Raw genomic sequence first — 13,664 nt, 5'->3', positions numbered from 1 at the left:
GTACATTTAGGTAATTCACAACCCTTCAAGGTTTTGTTCTCATTTTGCAGATGGAAAAACTAAGATTCTGAGAAGTTGGACATATTTCCCAATACACCACACTGCCTTTAAGACCAATGTGGGAACAGCTGCTGAGCAACTAGTCAAAGTGCTTAAGAGCATAACCCAGCTCCAGGCCCACCTTTGTGTGCACTCAGCCTGCAGACAGCAAAAGCAGCAGGTCTGCCTGGAATCAGATGGCTCTCAGAACAAGTTCGTGGATGGGAATTACGTGTCTTTGTGCACAGGGTGGAGAATCACTTCACAGACAAGATAGACGGGCAGCTCAGCCTGAAAAGCATTGGTGGTGGCTCTGGAATAGCTCAGCTCTTGTGGCCAGTGGCTCCATCGGTGTTGGTTCAAGGGAAGAGGAAACGACAGCTAAGAATACTCACAAATGTATGAAAAGACAAAGAAAATGGAGAAACAATTCAGGAAGTCCAATATTGAAATAAAAGAAGTTTTAGAAGAACATAGTATAATCTACCATCCCCCAAAAAGAAAATTTCCCAAAACTTAACAAATGTTGGTCTCCTTGGGACCTGCACAGGCCATCACAATAAGTGGCAAGACACAGGGTGAAATTCCATGGTAGCAGAGACAAAGAAAGTATCTACATTTTTCCAATGAGAGGAGAAAAAAAAAAAAGAAAGAAAGAAAGAAAGAAAGAAAATACAAAAAACAACATTTACAAAAGGACTAGAAATCAGAATGACACCAGCTTCCTCCATAGCAATTCTAGAAAAGAACATTTTAAGACATGGAAGATCTGAACAATTTGTTCACACTTTCTCAGGAAGCTACCAGAAAATGTGCTTCACCAAAACATGGCTATAATACATGAAACCAAGACACTGACAAGCAAAGATGACTCCCCAAAGAAAACTGAGGGGAAACACAAGCAGCTACAGAAAAGGTGAAGAGCGACAGTCCTGGGTAAAGGTATGAGGCAGAGGGTTCTGAAGAGGATGGGTCCAAGAAGGAGATGGAGCTGATGGATTGCTGAATGTATCTGACCCCGCTAAGAATAATTTTGCATAAGAGTCAGGGAATAATTAACCAAAATAGACATACTTTTAATACTGAGTTTATCTAAAAAGTGTGCTTTAACTATGTTGGAAGACAGAGGGAAGGAGCTATACATGTAAGAGCTAAAAACTGCTTTTCATAGTTAGAAAAGTCAACTAGATTAGAAATAGCTACATACAGGCATATTATTTAGATATGTGGAAGTAAATATAAGAAAATGACTAAGAGCTAAAGGTAGCAGTCCCAAGTAAGTAAATCAGGGATGGGAAAGATGGAACAGATGATTGTTATTTTTTGTTATAGGCCTTGTGATACTGGTTGACATTTTAGCTTCTATGAATAGTCTTCATGAAATAACTACAAGTGGAATATTTTCAAAGAAGTTGAGAAAAGCTAACCTAAAGTAGAATCTGCTATGACGTGCCACAAATGATGGTGGTAAAATTATGTACAGAGCAAAAAAAGGCTCAGTTGAACAAATTTACAAAACTTATAAAAATGTAAGGCCGGCCAGTGGCTCACTTGGGAGAGTGTGGTGCTGATAACACCAAGGCCATGGGTTTGGATCCCTATATAGGGATGGCCAGCTGCTCGCTTGGGAGAGTGTGGTGCTGACAACACCGAGTCAAGAGTTAAGATCCCCTTACTGGTCATTTTTTAAAAAACAAAACATAAAAATGCAAGGTGTTTACAGCTTATGGTTACTCTTTCTATTATTCATCAGCAGGTACTTAGGAAGGTTTTTTAAATCTATCACGTCACTGAACCAGTAGTATCAACAAGGAACTTCATTTACTCTCATGGACTTAGCCATACTGACCTGCTCTATCACACAGCAAACTGATGGCTTATCAGTGGTAAAGTTTTATTGAGATTTTATGAGCTCGGGGCCAAGATTAAAATTTTTCTGAACGAGAACAGCCCTCAACCACAATTACTGAACGCTTGATAACTATGGAAACTCGTCTTTGCTGAAGTCTCTATGTTTCTTAATGAATTTAACCTAAAATTACAAGGCAAAACAGCATTGACATGCAAACCTTATAATACAGTAATGTCATTTCAACTACTAACTTTGGATCATAAAGATCAAGCTGCTTCACATACTTCCCACGGTGTCAGAAACTAAAGAAAGAATTGAGATCCCCATTCCCATACAAATTTGCGGTGAATATATTTTCCAAGCTCAAACATAGTTAAATGGAGTTTCAGACCTTGAAGTAAGGCCAAAGGAAATTTCCATACCTAAAAATCCATTTAATTTTGCAATTGAAAAGCTTTCACCTAATCTTCAATTGGAAGTGATTAACTTACAATGTAATGACATGCTAAAAAGCAAATAATCAAGAATCTAACAGAACTCTATATATGCCTTCCAAGTATACTCAAGTCATATCCTTGGGGATCAATTAAAAGAATATGGCAGTACTTACCTATCTGTATAAAAAATACATTTCAAAGATAAAATATGTAAAATCTCATTACAGATTAATATTAATAGATTAGATATACATTTGCAATAGATTTTGATGAGAGAGCAATTCTAACTTTGAACACCAATTACGTGAAATGTTATCCCCCTAGAAAAAGAATTCTGTCTGGAGTTCAATCCCTGTACAGGCCAGCCAGAAAAAAGAAAAAGAAATTCCACTCTTCTCATTAGTAGATAGATCTGTATTACAGAATGTTGAACTCAATTATTATATTCTGAATCTCATCAATAACAAAGTTTGTGAACTTTTTTTTTTCTCTTTTGTTCTATAAATACCTTCATAATATCCTTTTTCTTGGCCTCTTGGCCCACAAAACCTAAAATATTTACTATCTGGTCCTTTGCAATAAAAGTTTAGTTTGATGCTCCCTCATGTGAAGTACCCTAACCTACAGTGCTGTTCTTCTCTAGGAATCCTTCTTAACCACCTGGCATTAATTCTAGGACTCCTAGAGACTTCTGGTAATTTCTTAAGAGAAGTGTTCACCCGTCCTAGTGTGGTACAGCATGCTGATGAGCAGATACGAGTAAAAGAAGCAAAAAGGAGGAGTAGCTAAAGGTAAGGAATTGTTCTATAAGCTGCCAAAGCTAAGAAACTCTGCTAACAAAGAAAAAATAAAACAAAAAGGAGGGAGGCAGGGAGAAAGAGAGTTTCAAAAATATACTGAGAAATGCCTCTGAAACGTTAGCTTCTACCACCAAACAATTAATGACACCTACTATGTAAAAAGTACTAATGATATAATGTAGAAGTCAAAACTTCTTGCTCACTATCACTATACTTAAAATCTAGTTAGAGAAAAAAACAATTCTAAAATAATTTAATGAGTTCACAAAGGAGTGACCACAAAGGAACTGAAACAAGCCAGAAAGGTTTGACAAAAAAGGTAGGAAGAAAGATGACCCCTGGAAGATGTGATATCAAATACACAGAACAATAATAAAACCACATGAGATAAGGATCCAAGAGGTGAATGAATACATGGAGGGAATTCTCCACATAGGATTCATTCAGGAGAATGATACGGAGGTATGGCTGGAGAAATCATAAGATTTATAAAAGAATCTGAATATTGGGGCAAGGAGTTGGACAGTCTGTATAAGCACAAGGGGGAGCCTCCAAAAGCTGAGCAGGATCATTCTTGAGGGGCTGGAAGTGGAGAAAGGTCATTTGCAAAGCAGTATTTAAGATGCCTAGGAAAGATTCACCTGGGGATTAGAAGCAGAGACCCTCACAGCAGACCTACACTATCTCCTGAGGTAACAAAGCCTGACACAGCTTGATAGCAGTGAAAATAATTGATTGATCATCAGGATGAAAAGGAAACACAGGAAAAAGTGGCTAAAATTTCAAGTCTTAGAGCTAGCACCAGTTCAGAAAGGTAAATGATTAAATGGTTTGTGTCCATCCTCTCCTAGAGATACAATGGAGCAAATGAAATTCGATTAAGTGTGTTTGCATTTTCCCAAAAAGGCCAATGTGCCACTTCCTATTAAGTGCCAACTGAGCCAAAAGTCAAATGTGCAAAGTCAATCTCAGATCTGCAATAAAAAGTTCCAGTAAAGAGTTCCAAAGCGATAGCAGTTAGGACTCAAAAGGAGACCAGTGGATTTGGCTAGTATAAAACAAAAACAAAACCATCACTGACACACAGGGATAAGGGACCTACAAGCAGCAGCCTGGGTCACAGGTCTCTACTAGCAGTCTTTCCTTGTAGAGAAAGACTTCAGCTTGGTAGGCCTGGCTGGTCCTTGGTGCCCAGCTCAATAGCCCCTGGAAACAGAATCCCCTGAGTTCTGCACATTCTGAGATATACCAAAGCAGACTATAAAGGTTTCTACTTCCTAAAAATATCACAGTACCACACAACCATACTGTACCTAGCTCAAAGAGACTGATCTCAACCTGGTTTACCTAGACTCCAGGATCTCATGGCAGAACACGGCTTTCCTTGATGGGACTCTCGGAAGGAAACACCTGATAATCTTAAGGGTCTTACCTTTCAAACCAAGTTCAAAAATTAAAAGAAATGTTCTCTTCTCTGTGGCTCCTTGCCCATTACAGGTAATCCTGGCAATAGTTTTCTTCAAATTTACTGCATTAGCAGATTAGCAGGAATAAAGTGGGATATGGATATGAAACAGAAGCTCTCCTATTAAAAAAAAAAAAAAAGAGCAGGTAATCACATATGTTCTTTTTTGGTCTGAGACAAGCTGCCATTAGAAGATACTGGTTCAAGGTCTTGATTCACACAGAACTATACCTCAGAGAATTTAAAAGTTCTAGTAAACTAAAATTTTTCTATGTGAACACAAGAAAAACAGCACTGTCATTTCTCTACCTCAGTTTTTATCCTACACTAAACAATAACCCAGAAATAAATATAGATGCCATTAGCAGTATCAGTGAGTAAAGAAGAAAAATACATATTCTTACCTTTATCTTATGGAAACATCAATGATATTCTTATCCAACTAGGGTCGACTACAAAGACACCAAACTTTAAAATATTAAAAGTTTATGGGCCGACCCCGTGGCTCACTCGGGAGAGTGAGGCACTGGGAGCGCAGCGGCGCTCAAGCCGCGGGTTCGGATCCTATATAGGGATGGCCGGTGCACTCAGTGGCTGAGCGCGGTGTGGGCGACACCAAGCCAAGGGTTGCGATCCCCTTACGGGTCACAAAAAAAAAAGAAAAAAAATACTAAAAGTTTAAAAGCACCTTCCTCTAAATGTGCCCAGATAGCCCATGTGATACCTTTAACAATTATAACTTTTATCGAGAACTGTGAGTAGAACATTAAGGTAACTGAAGTACTAGCTGTAGCCAAATTCAGTCATAATGTCAATTAAGCAAATGCTGCACATGAAAGGAATATCAACTGTCTTCCAAGGTACTTCATATATAATATAATATTGCAGAAAAAGACTCAAACTGTGGACACTCTACTTATTAGAAATCCTATAAGAGCGCAGTCTATAAAGAATCTTCAAAACATGCTGTTCAACTGATCCCTTTCTTTCATTAAACTCACACTACATTGTGATCTCAGGTCAACATTTTCCCTCAAGTAAGATAATAAACAGAAACACTGCAGAACACCTGTTAAAACAAAATGAGTCAACAAAAAACAAACCTAGGTGAAAATGAAAAGAAGCATGTTTAATTCTAAAAATAAAACATTTTACCGGTGCTTTCTGAACACACACTTGAAAAGGTATAGTTGATCATCTACAGTTGTGCTTGTAAGAACAGACCATGTGCCACTACGTGCTGCCAGAGTCCTTAGACATAACAAGCTTGACGCATTAGTGTAGAAACGGCATTAGTAAATGTCATAGGTAGGTAAATCCCATCATAGTCATTGCAGAGTCCTTGAAGAATCTGACAAAGTTATGTACTCCCCCAAAGTACACAAAATTTGGCATTTAAATTCTAGTGATTCCAGGATCCTCAAAGCCAATTTGAAATCATTCCTCACACCACCCATAAAATCACTCTTTACCCATTTGCAGGCTGATCCAATCTCAGGTTCCCAGCAGAGTTTTACCACCAGCATGGCTCGCACTCCCTCATCCAGTGACAGCAAAAGAAAAAACAACTACCAAATGTGTTCACAGCTTTGTGAATCCAGGTGCTTACCTGAATTGTAATAAGTATGCTAAGACATAAATCCACTTTTCTGGGAAACGGTCTTTGTTTAATTGCTCATAGTTTTTTCACTTAGACTTATTTAGGGGAAAAACTGGGTCTATATTATTGATGTTAATAAGATCTGGTTATCCAAAAGCAGAAGAATATGAGAAACAAGATCAAAAGATGGAAAAGAGAATGGAATGATGTGCAGGTACAGTACGGGGAATCCTGGGTAAATAGTGTATAATGAACATATGCTGAAATGCCTCTAAAACTACAGTAGGAAGACTGGAGGAATGTTTCTACTTTTACTTTTTTTTTAAGGTACAATCTATAAGGACCAGAAGGAGACCACAAAACTGGACGGGTGCTGGAAGGGAACAGAAAGAATATTGACTCAAAGTTATTTAATGACTTAGATCCCTAAATCTCACCCTCTTCTATCCCTTCCTACATTGGCCGATGACCACAGGGTAAAACATTAGGTCTCTGAACCGGGATACCCCAGCACAGACAGCTGGGAATTAGATCGCCACGCTGAAAACAGAGGGACTTTGTGAACTATAGAATGAATGTTGAGACACAGGTACCCACTTGCCTGTGACACACGTCATACCTTGACCACCCTCTGACAGATTCCTTTGCTAGGATCCTTTATTTCCAGCCAAGAGGCAAGACGTTTACTCTCCACACTGAAGACTAAAACTGTCTTTTGAGTGAGCTGGCTGATCTTGAGGAAAAAAGAGCTGAAAATACTCTGGGGGATCCCCAACAAAGGGAGTACAACTAATCAATCTGCTACAAATTCACAATGAGCCATATCCAAGACCAGAGCTTCCAATCAGCCACTCTTATTCCAACCTTTTAAAAAAACTTTTCATTTTAAATTTGCAGAACAGTTTCAAGAGCAGTACAAGAAACTCCCAGAGCCCTCACCTAGATTCACCAACTTCTGCTTTACCATTCCATCTCCACATACATCACTACCCACCCAAACATTTGAGAATTGCCCAGCCATCAGGTCCCTTTACCCTGTAGTGAGCAAGGTATTCTCTTACACAACCATAGTACACATGCCAAAAATCAGGAATTTAACATATTAGTTGTTGAATAGGGACTATGTAATTCATATTTCTATTCTGCCCATGGTTTTATAATGTCCTTTATGGTACTCTCCCTTCCCTTCAACCCAGGATTACATCTAATATCATGTCTCCTTGACTTCCTCTCATCTGAAACAGTTCTTTAGCATTTTTCATCTTTCATTTCACTGACATCTTTGAAGAATACAAGTTATGCATTTCTGGCAGGAAAACTACATAAATGAAACTTTACGTTTCCTAGAGCATCACACAAAAAGAGACAAGATGATGTCAATGTGTCCCATTATTGGTAATCATTTTGATCACTTGGTTAAGATGATATCTGCCAGATTTCTTCACTGTAAAGTGACCATTTTCCCATAGTAATTAATTACTACTTAGGGACTATGTTCTTAGAACATTCACCCAACAGTTTTTGTGCCCCCTAGCAATTCTTGTCTGAATCTATTGATACTCTGATAGTTATAAAATGATGGGGGACTTTTTAGCTCTACGGTTCTTCCAGCATTTATTAGTTGACATTCTAACTTTAGTAAGTTATGTTCCTTTCTCTCCACTAATTCTCTCTCTTCTTAATTCATTATCAGTATGCACTCACAGATTCTTACTTTATTCATTAACATCATTATTCATTTTGATGTTCAAACTGTCCCAGATGTGGCCAGTAGGAACCCCTTCAAGCTGGCTCTTGCATGCTTTTCATGTTTTTTCATCACTTCCTTATTTCCTCACATAACAACATGTTCTGTGTTCATCTTGTGCATTCTCTGACCCAGCGCTGAAATCAGCCATTTCTCCAAGTCCTGGTTCCTTTTAGTGTAAGATGTTATTGAGAAATGAAGATCTAAAAGCTAAGTATATTCATAGATACTGACGCTCTACAGTGGATAAAGCTAGGAAAAAATGCCAATTTCATATGATTCAACTCTATGTGTTGTACATCCCTGATTTTTAAATATGAATGAGCATGATGCTGGTAACACCAAGGTCACGGGTTCGAATCCCCTACTAGCCAGCCACCAAAAAAAAAAAAAAAAGAAAAGAAAGAAAGAAAAGCAATGACTTTCAGACACCTCTAGGAAACCTCTATCATGAAAAGTAGCAAAACAAACTGAAAAATGCAAGTTGGAGGAAAAAGACTACACAAATAAAGAATATAAAAAATAATAGCTGATGTCTCCAGAAAGATAAGAAAATAATGCATCCATTAAAACAACAACAACAACAAAAAGAACACTACTTAAAAGGATACAGAGAATAAAAAGAACTCTTGGAAATTAGAAATTTTACAGCAGAAATTTAAAACTGAATAGAAAGGATAGAAGAAAAAGTAGAGGGAAAAAAATTAGAAAATAGGAAAGAAAATTGAAAGACCAAAATGGAACATCCAACATCCAAGTAAGAAGGTTTCTAAAAGAAGAGAACAGAAAACGGAAGGGAGGAAATCAGAGAAACAAGTCCCCAAAAAAGTCCCTGAAAATGACCCACACCAAGGAACATCACTGTAAAATTTCTTGACCCTGTGCACGAAGAAGAGCACAGGTCTTCCACAAAGGATCAAAATCTGATTAGCTTCAGATTTCTTCAGAGCAAAATAGAAAACAAAAAGATAATGAAACAACCACCTCACACCCATTAGGATGGTTACCATCGAAAAAAAAAAATAACAAGTGTAGACAAGAATATGGAGAAATTAGAACCCTCGTGCACTGTTGGAGGGAATGTAAAATGGCAAAGCCACTGTGGAATGTTACAGTATGATGGTTCCTCAAAAAAATTAAAAGTAGAATTTCACCATATGACCCATAAATCTTACTTCTGGGTCTATATTCAAAAGAACTGAAAGCAAGGTCTCAAAGACAGATTTGTACACACATGTCTGCAGCAGCATTTACAACAGCTAAAACATGGAAGCAATCCAAATACGCACTTCAGACATATGGAGATAGAGATAGAGAGATAGAGACAGAGACAGAGACAGATAGAGATAGATAGATAGACAGAGAGAGAGAGAGAGAGAGAGAGAGAGAGAGAGAGTATTTTTTTTAAATGGCTAAATGTGTCCAAAGTATTATAGCTGCCTTTAGGAAAGGGGAAAAAGAGGTGGGATGGTTAAGGACTGCTGTTTTTCTTACCTAACCTTCTAGCACTAGTTGATTCTATTCTAGCACTAGTTGACTCTAAACTATGAACATAAAACTTTGACTTAAAAAAAAATTTTTTTTTAAATAAATTTTAAGGAGAATGATGGACTGGGAAGGAGTTTTAAGGCTATGGGAACTGAGCAAGTGTTGATGGTGAAGGAGAAGTTAGACAAGCATTATTTAGGAAATGAAGACATGGAGTTCCCGATCCTGACCTTGAAAGAATTTAACTGATGGTATCCAGACAAACTATGACATGAGACCACAGAAAAAAAGCTAACTAAGCCAGAAAGAGATGATTGTTTTGAAAATTAGACATACAGATGATGGTGGAATCTATGAGGATGGTGAAAGGTTTCCCCCAAAGAACATAGAAGCTGAAAAATAGGGAACTCTCCCCAAGATTTAATTTCTAGGAAACTGTAGTTCTTACATCATAATTAAAGGACAAAATGAGAAGGGGGCATGGTTAGAGCAAGGCTATTTAAAAACAGTGGAAGCAATACTGCACTATCATGGAAGCCAAAGGAGGAAAAATAGGATTTGATGATCAATAATATATTTATTTTCGTAGTTGCTATCATTACATTATTCACTCAGAGGAAATGGATCCAGAGCCTCCTCCCCAAAAAGGAATCAAGACAGAGGGAAAAAAGAAAATATACTTTAATTTTTATATTTTTGCCAATCATTCTTTAAATGAGAAAAATGCCATTTTTCTCAACAGCCATACAGTCTAACTCATATCACAAATCACTACTGACTCTGATTAAGGCCAATGAAGAAAATGCAAATGCAACACATTTATAAAAATATCAGTTAAGAATAAGGACTGGTTTACCCTAAAACAGCAAAAGAACAGATTCTCAACCAAACAGCATCTAAATGCACTTGCTTAATCACAAAACTTGAGAATAGCAGGAACGAACAGCCACCCTTACAAACCCTTTGCGTTGGCACTGTAAAGTGTTTTTCAACGCTATTATTAGTTATTATCCCTATTTTATAGTTCAGCATAATTAAGAAAGGAATTGCTCCAAACCATCCTATATGAACAATGAATTTATTTAAAAACAAAAAAAACTCACTTTAGAGAAAAAAATCTCCTCCCTATGCTGTCATATACATTTTATATACAATACAATGTTTCTGCTGATACGAATTCACAAGAGGATGCCATAGCTATTATTTAACAAGCAAGAAGCCTTTTCTTCATATATCATACACAACTAAAAATGCAATCTCAATTACAGACAGGTGATAGTCCAAAGCCTGAACACACAAAAGCAAGGAACTCTACTTCATACCAGAATCAGAAATCCTAAGGGAGACCACCTCAGTCAGTGTCATCTTGATGCAGATCTCAGCAATCCCATTGCTGCAAGTGTCCTCAGACATGTTCTCCAAAATATCCAAGTTTAAAGAGATGGCAGACAATGAGACAGGAAGATAACCCATCTCTATGATACTTTGTTCATCATTTTATCTTCAATGCCTAGCACACTGTGAGTTTAAAAATCATCCACAAAATTTTGAATACAAAAATCATAAAAAAATAATTTCACAAACACGCATAATTGTGAGAGAAATAACCTAGATAAATAATATAACTTCCATGTCTTCAGAGGCATCTTCCAACAACAAAAAAAATTATATATAGGTAACTCCATCAGCTAGTTTCTGAAACACCAATCATTTTCATAAAAGCCAAGGCAAGAATACCAAGGCTTCTAAAACCATTAATTAAAAATCACCCTACCAAGAATGCAAAAAGACTACTGTGTGACGTTCAAAACACACAAGGTAAATCCAAACTACCACCTTGTAAAAGCAAAATCATGTATGTGAAGTACTTTAAGGAAAAACTTTGGCACTGATCTGATTACATCACCGTCTGTCTATGCACCCTAATGGACACTCAAATCACTGCAGGCATACACGAAGCGGACCCAACCTAAGTCACTAATAAAATGGAGCCAAGTCATAAATTAGTAAATCAGCATCCAAAGTAAAACCCAGAGAACTCCTCGGCCTGTGATAACAGTCGGTAAGGACACAGATCAATAGTACAAAAGACTATATGATCCCAATCACCACGCTATACTTAGTTGGTTCAACCAAGATATACACTCAAACTTAATTTCATGTAAAAGCTAAAACTTCCATCATCCAGAGTACCAAAGCAAGAAAGACACCAAAACTTTCTGTATGGCGTCCTGGCAACCAAGTGATTAAATGTGAGATAAAACTATAGAGATTGTTTTGCGGGGAAAGGAAAGGTTGAAGAGACGATGGTCAAAGGATACAAAGCCTCAATTAGACAGGAGAAATAATTTTTTCTTTAAGATACACGCACAGCATGGTGATACAGTAAATAATGCACTATACATTTGAAAATCGCTTAGAGTAAATTTCAAATATTCTCACCACAAAAAATGGTAAGTGTTTGAGGTGATAAATATGTTAATTAGCTTGATTTAATCATTCCACATTGTATTAATAAATCCTAACCTACAGATATATTTGTACCCTACAGATATATACATATACAACTACAATTTGTTAATTTACAGCTAAAAAAATTTTTTTTTAATTTTAAGTACAAAGATCGAAAAATATGCTGAGCACCATGAAACTGAATGAACGTATTCACTGAAAACTCAAGCCCAAGGATGGCATTTTTAATTGGCAAAACAAGATACCTAAGACATGGCACAAAAAACCAAAAAACAAACAAAAAACCCACTTCATGTAGGTTTCTACTATTATCCTAAAAAAATGGATGAAACATGAAAAAAGAAATGGCCCAGGCCACAACGAGTTGTAGCACTGCCATAGCTCTAAGACTCCAAGAGTTAAGTTTTTCCTTCTACTTTTGAACACAAACCTTCTAATTTTTACTTGGCAATTCTAGTCATACTCATATGCTTCGGTCTCCACCTCTAACAATTCTAAAGCTCCCAAAGATAAAAAAAAAAAAAAAAAAAAAACGTAAGGGCTCTAGACCTGAGCTGTCCAATTCAGTAGCTACTACCCACACCTGATATGTGGCTAGCAAGGCTAAGGAGGTGAATTTTAAACTTTAATTTTAACTATTTAAAGAGGCACACCGACAGCTTAGGTAAAGAACACCATCATATGAAGTTCTCCTGGACAGCACTTCTCTGACTCATATTAAAACTAAGCACAGAATAAATGTTTATGGTTTATAATCTTGGATGAATTAAGATCACATCTCTAGGTCTCAACTTTCTCAATCAAAAAATGTAAAAGAGCTCAACTAGATGTCTCTATGATTCTAAAAGAACTACTGCAGCACATAAATATTCATCAGAACAGTGGCAATGTAATTAAAGCCACACTCCCCTTAAAATTATAGTACATACCTCGACCCGATGCCACAAGGGTATCATTTTACCCTCTCCATATTACCAAACTTAATGGGGATGACACATAGATTCAGTTCAGTCAATATCTGGGCATGTCACTTCATCCCTTTGAGCTTGTTCACTTATCTGTAAAATGAGGTTTAGACTAAATGGTTACTTAAGGCTCGTTAAATCCCCAAATTCTTAATTCCTACGGATCTAAGAAGTAAAGAAGTATAAAATATCAAATATAAGTGAAACCAGGATACTCAAAGAAATGAAGGGGGAAAAAAATCAATAAATACCAGTCTCAAACTCTTTAAAAAATTAAGTAAATTTAAAAAGATCTCAAAGTATAGAGTCTCAGTGACAGAGAATTTTAAATTGTACTATATCAATGTACTCTGCTGGGAGACTGACTTGGTTTGTGTGGTGTGCCTAGTTTTTCATTTTTGCTTCAGTCCAAGTAAACATGTTGCTATCTCCAAAGAAGGCCAAACTGCAGAAAGGTCAGTAGAGCCAGGTGCATGCAGGTGCATGAGAATAGACAGCTCACGTAGGTTTGAACTGTCTCCTTCTCTCACAAATAGCTGACCAAGAAAGTTTTTCTCCTACATCAGACAGCTATTGTATAACCCCCCACTACTACATTCAGGGTTCTCAAATAAGAGTTACAGGCTTGCTTACTTTGTCGTTAATTCAAACTAAGTAAAATTTTACTCTGTCTTTATACCAGTTATGGTTATTTTTAAGTGCAATAAGATAAAGTGGAGTGTGAATTAATGTAGAAAGCTCATAAGATATGCCATACCCTCCTTTCCTGTAATGCATAACCCAGTACATATATAAAACA

The 13,664-nt window shown here is 37.0% G+C and overlaps 1 protein-coding gene across 11 annotated transcripts in view; it reads right to left on the bottom strand.

The window, feature by feature from the left end:
- The window catches only part of PPP6R3 (protein phosphatase 6 regulatory subunit 3), a 129,516-nt gene that overhangs the window by 84,466 nt on the left and 31,386 nt on the right, over window positions 1-13,664 (bottom strand). For 9 of the 11 annotated variants that reach the window (XM_063092367.1, XM_063092375.1, XM_063092376.1 and 6 more), the window contains one exon: window positions 4,561-4,713. The exons of the other annotated variants lie outside the window; for them this stretch is intronic. The gene's annotated coding sequence lies outside the window, so the exon portion shown is untranslated. The remainder of the gene's footprint in view (window positions 1-4,560; window positions 4,714-13,664) is intronic. 11 annotated transcript variants of the gene reach the window in all.

Source organism: Cynocephalus volans, chromosome 4, assembly GCF_027409185.1.
Source record: "Cynocephalus volans isolate mCynVol1 chromosome 4, mCynVol1.pri, whole genome shotgun sequence".
In the NCBI taxonomy this organism is placed as follows: Eukaryota; Metazoa; Chordata; class Mammalia; order Dermoptera; family Cynocephalidae; genus Cynocephalus; species Cynocephalus volans.
This window is presented reverse-complemented; position numbering and strand designations above follow the sequence as displayed.